This window comes from Dendrobates tinctorius, unplaced genomic scaffold, assembly GCF_039654945.1.
Source record: "Dendrobates tinctorius isolate UK_male_01 unplaced genomic scaffold, ASM3965494v1 ptg000028l, whole genome shotgun sequence".
NCBI lineage: Eukaryota > Metazoa > Chordata > Amphibia > Anura > Dendrobatidae > Dendrobates > Dendrobates tinctorius.
Genome location: NW_027361696.1, coordinates 56,892,501 through 56,907,140, shown reverse-complemented (window position 1 = coordinate 56,907,140; position 14,640 = coordinate 56,892,501). Strand labels below are relative to the sequence as shown.

Genomic DNA, 14,640 nt, shown 5'->3' with positions numbered 1-14,640 from the left:
CTGAACTGAGCAGTACTGCATGATGTGGGTGTCCCTAATGTGAGAGGAGACCGTGATGCGGATAGTGAGATCCTAGCAGAAGGAAAAAGAAGTGACTGAATTAATGGAGTGATTAATCGGTCTGAGACTGGTCCTGGCAGTACATCCCAGAGTTAATGACTCACAGTGGTAATGGTCCTAGATGGGATAGAGTAGATAAGACAAAGAGCGTGCCCGACACGGGAGTTCCAGAGCATCAGTAGAAGAATAGCTAGGTAACGCTTTTATTGGCAAGCTAGTTTATTAGAGGGGAAAAAGTCTCGGAACTGTGGGTTGATTTAAGGAATCTTGCTAACTGGACTATAGTACTGAGCTTAACTTGGAGAAGAAGAAGGGATGGAAAATGCTCTGTATTGTGAAGGAAACATGTGCAAGTTGTGTACCTGCTGTCTACCGTATATAATCCCCTCCAAGTTATCATCCAGTAAAAAGGTTATTTTTGACTGGTGGTCTCCCTCATTAAACTGTAAAACATCTGTTCCTGGCCAATCAAAGTAATCGGTTACATGTGGACTGCAAAGACAATAATGCTCCCATAGTACAAATCCACACACCCATGCAGGACCCCCACTTTCATGTAATGTGCTGGGATGTAAGAGATGAGTACCTCACCCACAGCTACCGCCGCACCACATTGCAATATTATTGCCCTTCAAGGGAACCTGTCATGTCATTTGTAGCAACTAAACTGTCCACAGTGTATTGTTAGTGATGCAAACAAAATGGGGCTGTAATCATCTGCAAAAATCACTTTATATAGTACATTCTGTTTCAGTCAAAGGGTTGTTGCTTCATTTTTTTTTCAGTCACGGACTCGTCGTATTGTCAATGCCAATGCATTCTGATTGTTCCAGGGTGCGCCGATGTCACAGGAATCTGCTCTAACATCCTGTGCTTGCGTAGTTTCGAGCGGATCCCCGCGCATGTGCAGTCTTTAGCGGCTCCCCATGCATGCGCAGTGTCGAGCAAAGTCACAGACACCGTGACTCGCAGCAGCTCTGGTGCATGTGTGGCGCCCCTGAGGGTTCTGTCACCACAGAGGTACTGCACCTCCTCCTGAAGTGTGGTGCCCCACCATTCAGGTAAGGTGGAGACGCCTGGTCACGCTCCAACACCTGCATCCCACACAACATAGTAGTGTAGCAAAGCACCCTTTGGTGGCTCCCTGCTTGGAACACAAAGCGTGCTGGGAGGCAGGTGGAGTTTAGTTTTGCACAAAAGAGTGGGAAGGTTTTAGGATTCAGTCAGTTTGTCACAGGATGCTGACGAGGTCAGTCTGTGAGAGAAGATCCCCTGAGTGGGATGGATGAAGGAAGTGCTGCAGCTGACCTCAGTGACCTGGGTCCGCTGGCACAGGAAAGGAACTTTTGATAGAAAGCCTGACTCTCCATAAGAAGGAAAGGATTAGTACGGAATGTGAGGAGAAGAAGAGAACTAAGGATTAGGGTTAGAGGAGAACCCTTCCCAAGTTCTAAGCGCAAGGCCGGGGTCCGGTCCCCGAGGTTGTATGGATACTAACGGTCCTGCAGCAGACACCGGAGGAATAGAAGTAGTCACCGCTTTATTCCCACACCAGACTTGGGGGCACAACAGCATCGATAGTGAGCCGGAACTAGGTCGTAAGGAGTCCCCGAAGCAGGCTACAGCTGTCTGCCATACAAGTAGAGTTCATAGGAACATCTGACAGGAGGAACTCCACTGTAACTCAGTACTGGGACTACTTCACTAAAGCCGCTAAGAGGGAGACGTTCAGAAAAGGCACATATGTTGGCGGAGTGTTGGAAAGGAGTACTTCATCTTGCCTGGAAGTTGGCTGAGCTCTTGATCCGGCAGACACGGCACGGATGCGGGCTCTTGTGCCACAACAGATTGTGAGTAAAGCTTTGGAACTACATGCTCTGGTGTCCTCCACTTATTCCTGCGTCAACCTGCCCAGCACTGCTACATCCCCTGCGCCCGACACTACACCATCTAAGTGTCACTTCATCTCACTGCCCTGGGACTAAAGCCCTGCCTGTGGAAGGCTATAACATCATTGCTGCACCACACGATCTGTCCCAGAGGACCTGTCTGCAGCGTCGGCTTAACATCTTCATTGCCGAACACCACAGGTGGCTTCACGACTCATTGATTCTAATCGTCATAAACACACTGAACTTTCCCACTCTATTACAATCGACGCCAAGGGCCACGGGCCGGGTCCCCGCTGCCGTGACAACTCCCATTGAAGCTTATCGGGCCCGGTATCGAGTACCCCACAGCCCAGGGAGGGCGACCCAACTTGGCATCACGAACAGGATGACGAAGCCTGGTGCCACCGGGTTCTGTGTGACTAAGATTTATTGAACTTAAACATTGCTGAAAATGTGCAGAATAACCAAATTAATAAACTGTAAAATGGACTCTAAAAATGGCCACCGGCGTGGAGAAGAAGGGCGTGACAATATGGGTGGTCCTAAGAAAAGACTGCAAACTGTCCTGGGCCTCCCCTGCCTGAACTTCTATGCAACTGTGACATGGCCCACTCCCCGAGGGGTTTGTATACTGGCCTGGTATGGAGGAGTAGGAAGAAGACGCCACCCTCAGAAGGAGGAGCGAGGGCCGGTGGCGGGAAAAGAGTCCAGACATGAAGAAGAAGGAAGAGAGAATGCCATGATGGAAGAAGGAGGGAGGCCCGAAGAGCGCAAGCAGGTTTTGCTGAACCTCCCCGGTGCATTGGCTGAAGGCTCCGATCCGACTTCCACAATGGACCGCCAGCAGCTGGAGGCCGAGATAGCCCAGCTGACACACCGTCTATGGCTGAGGCAGGAGGCGCTCTGGATAATGAACTGGCAGCACGCCCGGGAGGGGCCCACACCATCGGTACCTCCATGTCCGGTACCCTCACCATTGGCACCCGCTACCGCTGCTGTCACGCCGGTACGTTCACCCGCGGTACCTGCCGCCGCACAAGACTTCTCGCCTGCGGCTGCTGCTGTGCCATTGGCAGCGCCTGTCTCCTGCTGCACGCTGCCAGCAGCGCAGAGCGTGGCCTGTCGGCAGGAGCTCTCAGAGGACCTGGGAGCCAGAGCGGAGGAAGCTGAGCCCCAACCTGGACCTGACGCGGCTGCACAGGTCCCACCGGAGACCCCTTCGGATAAGGAGCCACCATCTGCTCCACCGCCGCCTCCGACAGCAAAATGGACTATTCCAGTGGATGTTCCTGCCGTTGATTGCCGTTCTAACCCTGCATCGGAGCCAGAGCAATGCCAGAAGGCCCCAGGTACGTCCACTGTCCCTACACCTGGGAAGGCCTCGGGGTGTGTAGCTGCTACAGCGTCTGGACAGGTCGTGCTGGACCTCGTGTGGGACCGGGACTCTGAGCCCTGGGGGGAAACACCTGAACCCTTAGCAGTAGTGCCCTTGTCTACGGTGGGTAAAAGCAGATCCCAGGAGGAGGAAGAGGAGACAGACTCCTTTTGTCAGCAGACCCTCCACCAGCTGGCAGCCGAGCAGAGAGAGCGGGAACAGCGGAGGCTGGCTGTGCAGGGCCCTGATCTGGACCGGAAGGAAAAGGTCCGTGGCGGTCATTACGGTTCCCGGGACTCAGCCGGATGGGGACAGGTCCTCAATGTAAATCATGAGCGGGGGTTTGGGTTTATTGCAGACCCCAAATGGATGAGTGACCTATTCTTTAGTAGGAGAGATGTGAAGTCACACCTCCGGAAGGGACATCCTGCAAGAGACTTGCAACCTGGGGAATACGTTACTTTTACCCGGCATGAGGGGTTGCGTGGCTGGTACACCATGAACATACGCTGAATCCCCGAAGATTTTATTGCGGCCTACAAGAAAGAGAAGGCCTATGTCCCACCGGCAGGAATACCTCCTACTGTAGTGATCACACCTGCCAAGGTCAGACAGGCTACCTCCACCCGTTAGCCACCCTATGGTACAGGTAGTTGCACCCGCTGTACCTCAGGCAGCAATCCACCCAGCTGCCAACACCTCATCCTATGTGAACCCACAAGCAGGAAGAGGATGCTCACAAGTTCTTCCCTGGAAGCAGCCCAAGTCATCAGCTTCCAAGTACCCCAGGAGGGGACCACTAACACTAAAGATAACTAACTTTGTTACCCAGGAGGGTATTTGCACCGTTGTGCCCCATTGTTTATTATGTTTCTTTGATTCCAGTTTTATTGGCAGCGTTTTTCTTATTGAACTGTGGAGATCATGGACACTGAATGATCCAGAACTTTAATGTACATAGTTGCACCTCTTTAGGTGCCCTTTCTTCATTTTACATAGCCTTTTTGAATAAGGACTACCTCACTTGGAGCATGGCTCCCACCAAAAGGACACTGCAAGAGATCCCGGCTGGGAGCGGTGTCCAGCACTTACAAGAATTTTATTGAAGTTTTGATGTGAAGTGTTTTATAATGTGCCTTATGAAAGTATTAATAATGAGAGAACAGCTTTTATATAGAATCTAGTTAATAGCAATAACTATTAGGAATGTTTTAATGAAGAGATGAAGGATTTGAATAAAGATAATTTGAAAATTGCAGGTGACGAACCAGGCATCAGCGGTTGTCACTTAAGGTTAATAGAAAGTAGAAAATGTGAAAGAAGAAATGATAAAGGAGTATGTTGATGATATTTGAAATAGCACTTCGAATTAGGAACTGTAGTAAGATATAGATAGTTAGTTAAAATGTTTGTAACGTTCAAGACTCGGTGCCTCCCACATCGGGAAGTTTAGATAAGAACTGTTTATTTAGCATCACAAAATTCCTGTTCCTGTATTTGTCCATCTTTGCTTCTTTTACAGCCCGTGGACGTGCTGTGTTTAACGAGGGGGGTATGTGGCGCCCCTGAGGGTTCAGTCGCCACAGAGGTACTGCACCTCCTCCTGAGGTGTGGTGCCCCACCATTCAGGTAAGGTGGAGACACCTGACCACACATCCAACACCTGCATCCCATACAACATAGTAGTGTAGCAAAGCACCCTTTGGTGGCTCCCTGCTTGGAACACGAAGCGATCTGGGAGGCAGGTGGAGTTTAGTCTGCATCAAAAGAGCGGGAAGGGTTTAGGATTCAGTCAGTATGTCACAGGATGCTGACGAGGTCAGTCTGTGAGAGAAGATCCCCTGAGTGGGATGGATGAAGGAAGTGCTGCAGCCGACCTCAGTGACCTGGGTCCACTGGCACAGGAAAGGAACTTTGATAGAAAGCCTGACTCTCCATAAAAAGGAAAGGATTAGTACGGAACGTGAGGAGAAGAAGAGAACTAAGGATTAGGGTTAGAGGAGAACCCTTCCCAAGTTCTAAGCGCAAGTTCGGGGTCCGGTCCCCAAGGTTGTATGGATACTAACGGTCCAGCAGCAGACACCGGAGGAATAGAAGTAGTCACCGCTTTATTCCCACACCATACTTGGGGGCACAACAGCATCGATAGTGAGCCGGGACTAGGTAGTAAGGAGTCCCCAAAGCAGGCTACAGCTGTCTGCCATACAAGTAGAGTTCATAGGAACATCTGACAGGAGGAACTCCAGTGTAACTCAGTACTGGGAGTACTTCACTAAAGGCGCTAAGAGGGAGACGTTCAGAAAAGGCACATATGTTGGCGGAGTGTTGGAAAGGAGTACTTCATCTTGCCTGGAAGTTGGCTGAGCTCCTGACCCGGAGGACACGGCACGGATGCGGGCTCTTGTCCCACAACAGACTGTGAGTAAAGCTTTGGAACTACATGCCCTGGTGTCCTCCACTTATTCCTGCGTCACCCTGCCCGGCACTGCTACATCCCCTGCGCCCGACACTACACCATCTAAGTGTCACTTCATCTCACTGCCCTGGGACTAAAGCCCTGCCTGTGGAGGGCTATAACATCATTCCTGCACCACACCATCTGTCCCAGAGGATCTGTCTGCAGCATCGGCTTAACATCTTCATTGCCGAACACCACAGGTGGCGTCACGACTCATTCATTCTAATCCTCATAAGCACACTGAACTTTCCCACTCTATTACAATGGGCGCCCAGGGCCACGGGCCGGGTCCCAGCTGCCGTGACAACTCCCATTGAAGCTCATCGGGCGTGGTACCGAGGACCCCACAGCCCTGGGACGGCGACCCACATGCACATAGTCAATGAAGCTGGGTATGTACACCTAGATTCGGTGCGCATGCGCGGCATCTAAAGGGACTTGCCCCATTTAAAATTAAGTTCTATGAAGGTACAGCACCTGTTGGCACTACTCTCTATTTTGGATCCTTACGACACTGATCTGTCATGTGACCATGTTCACGAGACCAGAAACAGAGTTATATTTTCAACCTTTATTTTCACGGAAACTGCAAAATGATGGGAAGCCAAGGTTGTGCAAATAATGTAAGACTGTAACCAGCAGCTGTCATGTGAAACATTACCTAATCTATCGATGGAGTAAATGAATGTGTCAATGACTTACTGTCTATATCACATTCTTATGGTAAATCTACTGCATGCTTTAAAAGTTTTTAACAATGTTTTTCCATTTTTCAGAAAACTATCTGTATTCATAATAAAAAAATTTGCTATTCCACACTGATTCTGCCTGATCTTTCAGGAAATTCACATGTGTATTAGCAGCAATGGACTGAGTCAGATCCTAGCTTTTGTGTTGAGGCATCTAATGAGCGTGTGCAAAGGATTTGTAAAGGAAGTGGAAGGAGGTGAGATGTGATATCACCTATTGTGATCCTTTTATCTACAGTATATAGAGGTGTCATCAGTTACTGTACAGGAGGAGGAGAGCTGTGATATCACCTATTTTGAATGGAGGATCCTGTTATCTATAGTATATAGGTGTTCTCAGTCATTGTAGGGGGAGGAGGTGAGCTGTGACATAACAGGAAACAACATTCACAATTATTTTACAGCTCACCTTCTCATCCCCTCTACAATGACTGAGAACACTTATATACAGTAGATAATAGGATCCACACTTCAAAACAGATGTCACAGCTCACCTCATCCTCCTGTAAAGTGACTGACACCTCTATATACAATAGATAACAGGATCCACCATTCACAATAGGTTATTTACTGTATATATAGATGTCATCAGTCACTTTACAGGAGGAGGTGAGCTGTGACGTCACCTATTGTGCATCACAGGGTCTAAATGCCCTTTTATCACATAAGGACACACCAATCTTATAAATGGCACATGGTGTCAGTATTTTTTTCATTGATGGCCAGTAGAGACGGGACAGGAGGATACTATGAAATCCAGCTGATATTGACTGTACAGTATGGAAAATTTTAATCTCAAATTATAGTAAATTTTACAGGAGGAAACTAGGGCAAGTTCTGTATGTGACAACACGACCCCTCACCCGCTCTCCTGCTCCATGTTGATCATTTTACATGTTCTCTGATTTATAGGGTCAGTTTGACCCCTGATCTGCAGGAAGCTGCATTGAGGACATTTAACTGTTTACTTCCTATCCCATTTTAAAGGAAGGAAATCGCCCTTAAGAAATTTAGCTCCCAAAATATGAAAAAAGAAATAGTTACAGAAACGAGGAACATTTTCTGTTGAGTTGTTGTCTACGGCTGCATCATGTATGAACCAGGTAATAGTTGGTTATTAGAGGTGAGCAAATTTATTGACTTGGAATTTTAATTTTACAAAAATTAGTAGTCTCCAGAATATCAATTTTTGGCAATTTGCTCCACACGACTTGAGCAAAATTTAGACCAGAAGCTGAAGACATCTTGCTGAACCCTAGATGGTCGACTACAGGTTAAAAATAACCTACACCTGTCCAAACCCTTCTTCGACTTTTTGAATAAATGCCAGGACCCCACTAGACCACTGCCCATTTAGACGAGCCAATAGTCTGAGTAGGCGGGAAAAAAAATGGAGACGTCCAATTTTGATCTAAGGAGTTGGATTAAAATCAGTAATGCTAGTCTATGGGTCCGCAAATAAAGTCAGACCACACTAGGATAATATTCAGTTATTTTTCAATTTTCATTGGGCGAAATAAAGGAGGAGGTAGAGAATTTTTTTCTCTTTATCTAAAAGTACGAGCAACTGATGCCACTCTGATTATGCTGATCAGAATAATCTGACTGTTTATCACGTCTGTAGAGGAATCTGTTTTGTGAACCTACCCTATGAGCGCAGTCAGAAGGGCCGTATAAATGAAATCCTAATGCACGGACTGGCAGGCGACTACTCCAATCCAAGCCTGACTGCTTTATGTAATTCTATGCAACCGTCACGATTTGGTCGGCATTGCCGCCGGCCAGTCCGTGCACTATGATTTCATTTATACGGCCATCTGACTCTGTGCACACATTGTGACTAGGGATGAGCAAGTAGTCAAATATTCGGACTCGCTATACTCATAACGAGTAGGTCCTAATACTCGGGTATTCGTAACAAGTAGCGAGTCCAATGCAGGTCAATGGGAAATGCGAGTAATTTTCTGCTGGACTCTACAAAGTGGTCTGGGGGCCTGAAGAAAAAGCTGAAATGGGTGCATGATTGTTTAAAAGCAGGCAGTAAAAAGCTGTGTGTTGGTTAATGCAGGAAGAAGCCACCCATCATCATCATCACAAAGGCTTCACAATTATGAAGGTTGGACTACTGTCCTTGTTGTTCCACTGCCACTGCACAATGTACAGGCATAGTGTGTCCAAAAAATTAGCCCTAGGGGCTGTATTATTTTTGACGCAGGAAGGAGGCCTCAAGGACCAGACAATTATGAAGCTAGGGCTACTAGCACGGTAGTTCCAGTGCCCAATGTGCAGGCATAGACATAGTGTCTCCAAAAATCAGCCCAAGGGGCTGTATCGTGGTTGTCGCAGGAAGGAGGTCTCATCACAAGTGCCCCGATGGGAAATATTAATGAATGGAACATTGTTTATAGCTTGTTGACCATGAGGTACCTGTGGAAGAAGCAGCAGTAGGATACACATGTAAGAAGAAGGAAAGGGGTTTGTATGGGAAAGGATGGACGTGATCACCAGTAGCATTAAAAAACATTTTGGGTGACTTTAGGTTGGGATGCTGTCATCTGGAGGGCTTAAAAACTGTGGCAAAATCCAGTCTTTGTTAAAATTTTATCAGTCAGCCTGTCTGCATTCTCTGTAATCGGGCATGTGCGTGTATCTGTGATGATTGCCCCAGCGGCACTGAAAGCACGCTCTGACATCACACTAGCAGCAGGGCAGGCCAGCACCTCCAAGGCATATAAGGAGAGATCTGGCCAACGGTGCAGCTTGGATACCCAGTAATTAAACGGAACAGAAGGATACAGTTATGGTCACTTAGATACTCGTTGATCATGTTGTTCAACTTGTGCCTCCTTGACATTATTACCGGTCCAGCTAGCTCTTGCTGATGAGCTGGTTTATTGAAGATGGCCCAGTTTGTAGACATTTTCCCCCCACCTCTTTTGGACCTGCTGGGCGTGTCTCTCCCCATTAATGCATGCTGTTGCAAAGAGCTGGTACCTTTGCTACCAGCGGTGTCTGAGTGTGATGTTGTCATCAAATGATCGACAACTGCCCTCTAGCGAAGGAAATTTGTTTTTGTACCGTGGGTCGAGAAAGGTGGCCAACCAGTATAGGTTGCTGTTGAAAATGTGGATCACGCGAGGGTCTTGGTACAGACAGTTAAACATGAAGTGTGCCTTGTCTGCCAAACTGCAAAGAGGCAAATGTTCTGTGGCCCAGAAGTAGGAAGAATACCCATCCTCTCCTCACATTAACTCTCCTCCTCACCCACCCATGCTGGACAGACATGAAGCTGGGGTTGGGAGTCCCCTCTGTAGCATCAGGGGTCCCCCTGGTATCACAGAAAAAGTTCTCTCCCTCCTTGCGCTCCTCCTCATCTTCATCACCCAGTCTTACCTGATGATATTGGCTGAGCTGGGTAGGATCACCCAGTGTGAAATCTTGCTCCATTCCAAGTTTAGATTATGCAGCGATTCTTTCAACGTACATAGCATTGGGATGGTAACACTTATAATAGCCTGATCACCGCTCACAAAGTTGGTGCAGTACTCAGTTATCCACCACCTCACAAATGTCAACAATCCACACCCACTCGACAGTTATGTGTCTTGGCTGAGTCTCAGTGTGACGGGCATGTTTAAGCTGGTATTCAGCAAGTGCCCTCTGCTGCTCACTAATCCTTGCCAACATATGATATGTTGAGTTCCACCATGTGGACAAGGTCCCAAATGAGTCGGTGATTTGGCAAATTAAATTGCTTTTGAAGCGCTGCAAGATCGGTAACAGCGATAGAGGAATGGCGGAAATGGGCGTATATGCGGTGCACTTTCTCAAGTAGGTACGGCAAGTCAGGGTATGTTTTGATACATTTCTGAACCACTAGGTTCAGCACGTGAGCCATGCATTGCACATGTGCCAGCTTCCAGAGCTTTAAAGCCACCACCAGGTTCCGCCCTTTATCGCAGACAATCAGACCAGGTTCGAGTTGCAGTGGGGAGAGCCACTGATTGATCTGTTGTTTTATTCCTTGCCACAGCTCTGCTGCAGTGTGTGGTGTTTGACCTAAACAGATCAGCTTCAGCAGAGCGTGTTGCCACTTTGCCGATGCGCTGCTGCACAGCTCCCAACTTGGGAGTGATGTGGAGGGTAATTCAGCATAGGATGAGGAGGAGGAAAAGGGGAGACACAGGACGTATATGATTAGGCGGAAACCATGATTGATGTTGGGCCCGCTATTCGTGGAGTGGGTAGGATATGTGATGTTCCAGTTTGCGACTTTGTCCCACCCTCCACCAGGTTCAACCAGTGTGCCGTGACAGAAATTTATCGTCCCTGTCCACAACTGCTTGTCCACGTGTCTGTTGTTAGGTGGACCTTCCCGGTTACAGCGTTGGTGAGAGCACGCTTTAGATTGTTTAACACGTGTTGGTGAAACGCGGGGACTGCACACCGGGAAAAATGGTGCTGGCTGGGAACAGAGTATCGTGGGGCAGCCACAGCCAAGAGATCACGGAAAGACTGGGTCCCCACAAGCCTAAACAGCAACATCTCCATGGCTAGCAACTTGCCAATGTGCACGTTTAGTGTTTGTGCTTGTGGGTGCATGGGTTGGTATTTATGCTTCCCTTCATAAATCTGGGGCACGGACAACTGGACACTTGGTTGGGGCAAACAAGTGAATGGGAATGTTGTGTCCTGTGTATCTGCAACCGCAGCTTGTGAGAAGGAGGTATGAGCACCTGCTTCCTGGCCAGCAAATTGGGAAAGACGGATCACAGGCAACGTGGCAGTGGTTTGACCCGCAGACACTGATTTAGTACCCTGTTGTTCCACCCACTGACTAAGGTGCTTGGTTGACATGTGTTTCTGTATACTGGTAGTGCTCTGGTTGCCTTTGCCCTGGCCTCTGCTCAGCTTCGTATGGCAGAAGCTACAGATGACAATGTTTGTTTCAGAAGGACTATCCGAAAAAAAATTCCAGACAGAGGAGGAATGCCCCCTTGCCTTGACTTGGGGCACAGAGGGATTGCTTTCGGGAACAGCTGACACACTTTGCACTCTGCTCAAACCAGTAGCTCTTGGTGCCTTTGTTGGTGCTACGTATCCACCTTTTTCCTCTGTGCTGCTGTGCTTGCTATGCGTACCAACAGTCCAGGTCGGATCAGTGGACTCATTGACCACTTCGTCGTCCATGTCATCCTCTTTCCGTGTTGATATTGTCGGCTGGCCAGATGGCAACTGTGTCTCATTATTATCAACCTCCACCTCTTGAGCCAGTATATCAGGTGACTGGAAGTGGCTTTCTTCTGGCCGTGGGTTTTCAAATATTTGGCCATGAACAGACTATACCTCCTCACGTTCCTCTTCAATGTTGCGCATTGAGAGGCCAGAGGCAACCAAAGGATCATATGTACCAAACAGATCATCGGAGTGGTCAAGCTTGGGGTCAAATGTTTCCTGTGACTGCTGGGGGAGGGAGGAAGTAGGAACAGGTTGAGGATTGGATTACCCAGCGCTCTGTGTATTGACAGTAGACTGTGTGGTCGTGGAAGATTGGGTGCTGCTAGAAAATTTTGTCGAGCCCTTAGCTGCCACCCAAGACAGTATCTGCTCTTGCTTTTCTGTCTTCCAGACACGTTTACATTCCAGACCGGGAATTTTCGCCAGGAACATAGATGCATCAACCTTCTTCTGTCTCCCAGACTCGATGCCTTGTCGGGCACCACGGACAACCCTACGCCCACGTCCATGTGGGTCGCCCCCTCCCAGGGCCATGGGGTACTCGGTACCGGGCCGGTGTCAGTGGGAACGTGTCACAGCAGCGGTGACCCGGTCCGTGGCCCTGGGCGCCCAAATCAATGGTGGTTTGTAGTGTAATGGAATAGTTCGTGACGCCACCTGTGGTGTTCGGCAAGGGAGGTCTTAAGCCGACGCTGCAGACAGATCCTCTGGGACAGATGGTGTGATGCAGCAATGGTGGTATAGCCCTCCACAGGCAGGGCTGTTGTCCCAGGGCAGTGTAGATGTGGGGACACTTTGATGGTGTAGTGTCAGGCGCAGGGGATGTAGCAGTGCTGGCGGACGCAAGAAGGAATGGAAGACCCCAGGGCTTGCAGTTCCAAAGCTTTACTAACAGTTCGTGGTAGACACTGGTGCCCACTTCCATGCCATGTCCTCCGGGGCAGAGACTCAGTCAACCTCCCGGGCAAGTCAGGGCTCTCCTCTCCAATACTCCGCCAACATGTACCTTTCCTGAATGACTCCGCCAATGCGCCTTTTAGTGTGAAGCTCTCCAGTACCGTGGTACTCTGGAGTTCCTCCTGTCAGATGTTCCTAACAACTCTACTCGTATGGCAGACAGCTGTAGCCTCTATCGGGGACTCCTTTCTCCAGAGTCCTGGCTCACTATTCAGTTGCTGTTGTGCCCCAAGTCTTAGATGGGAGTAGTGCATTTACAGCCAACTACTCCACCGGTGTCTGCTGCAGAACCATAAGTGTCCATACAACCTCGGGGACCGGGCCCTGGCCTTGCACTGGGAACCTATAGGCAGGGTTCCTCTTCCGACCCACAACTCCTCTCTGTTCTCTCTACTCCTTTGTTCCGTACTTGTCTCTCTTTCCTATGGAAGCTTAGGTTGCAGTTCTACGTCTTTCTCTCTCTTGTTCCTCTCCCGTGCCAGCTGTCTCAGATCACCGAGGCAGCACTCCTTCTCTCCCTCTTCTAGGGATCTCCTTCCTCCCGGACCCGTCCTCAGACTCTCCTGACCAACTGTCCTCTCGCCTGACCTCCCGCCAGACTGAACCTAGACTGATCTGATCTCCCTTCAGACTGACCTGTAATTCTAACTCTTCCCAACCTTTTATATGGGTCTCAACTCCACCCACCTCCCAGCACATCCAGTGTTCCAAGCAGGGAACCACCAAAGGCACTCCTAATGTCTAGGAGGAGAAAGAGACCTACATGTGGTTGTGCTGAACTACCTTGTTGTGTGGGATGCGAGTGTTGGAGCGTGGAAAGGAGCTCCCAACTTACCTAGGCGGTGGGGCACTACACCTTAGGAGAAGGTGCAGTACCTCGGTGGCGACTGAGCCTCAGGGGCGCCACACATGTCCCTATCCCTTTACAACATTGCAGATGTTCAGATGTTGCAAGTGTTCAGATGCAGATATTGGAACAAGGAGCAGTTTGTGCTTTGTGGAAGGAAGCACTACAGCCAAGTACTGGCGGGCGAAAAAATTGGTGGTGCTGGCTGCATCTCGGTTGTGCAGTACTGTGTGTGCTACTCGGTGTGCAAACAGCACCGCAAGGGCCTGCAGGGGTAAATGTGACCCCACAAATAGCTGGGAAAATTGTCACTACTCCCTAACCTTTACAGTACTTTCAGCTCTCAGAAGAGCTGAGATATTGAGGTACTATGTATGTACTGTAAACCTCCTGCCTGTCTCCCTGCACTACAGTCACCTACTACTAAAATACTACAGGTAGCTCTCAAAGAGCTTTTGTGTTTTTGAGATGATTTATGGACGATTTGCAAAAGCACAACTCTGCCTAGCATCTGCTCACACTCTCCCTATGCTAGCACTAGCTGTGTTCTGGATGCAATGTGCAGAAAATGATGGCGGCAGGGCTTATATAGAGCCTATGAGTCATAGGCTATGATGCTGTGCGTCCAGCCAATCATAGTAATGCCACAACCAAGATGGCTGTGGCATTACTGTGATCGGCTAACATGCTGGGCGGGAGATCCGAATATTGTGAGGCGAGTAGTGAAATACTCGCTATGTTCCGAGTACCGAATACTTGCAAATATAATCGCTCATCCCAAATTGTGACATGCAAGTGCTGCAAGTATAATGCTGGTCATACTGTACAGTGTTACCAACTGGGGCTATTTCTTTGGAGTGTCATTATCCCCATTGTGCCTCATTATATAGAAACTGATGCGGAGATTATATATTTCTGATTGTACATAAAGATGGAGACTGCAGTCATTTTTTCCTAATTTGTAGACTGCACACTGATTACCAGCCCTCACTTTCATATTTATGTTATTATTCAAATTGTAGTCTAATATAATTAAATTTTAGAGCTATGAGTAACCTGTTTAA

The 14,640-nt window shown here is 48.6% G+C and overlaps 1 protein-coding gene across 6 annotated transcripts in view; it reads left to right on the top strand.

Annotated features, from left to right (window-relative positions):
- LOC141085423 (cell adhesion molecule CEACAM8-like) overlaps window positions 1-14,640 on the top strand; it is a 188,500-nt gene that overhangs the window by 151,807 nt on the left and 22,053 nt on the right. The gene's annotated exons all lie outside the window — the stretch shown is intronic.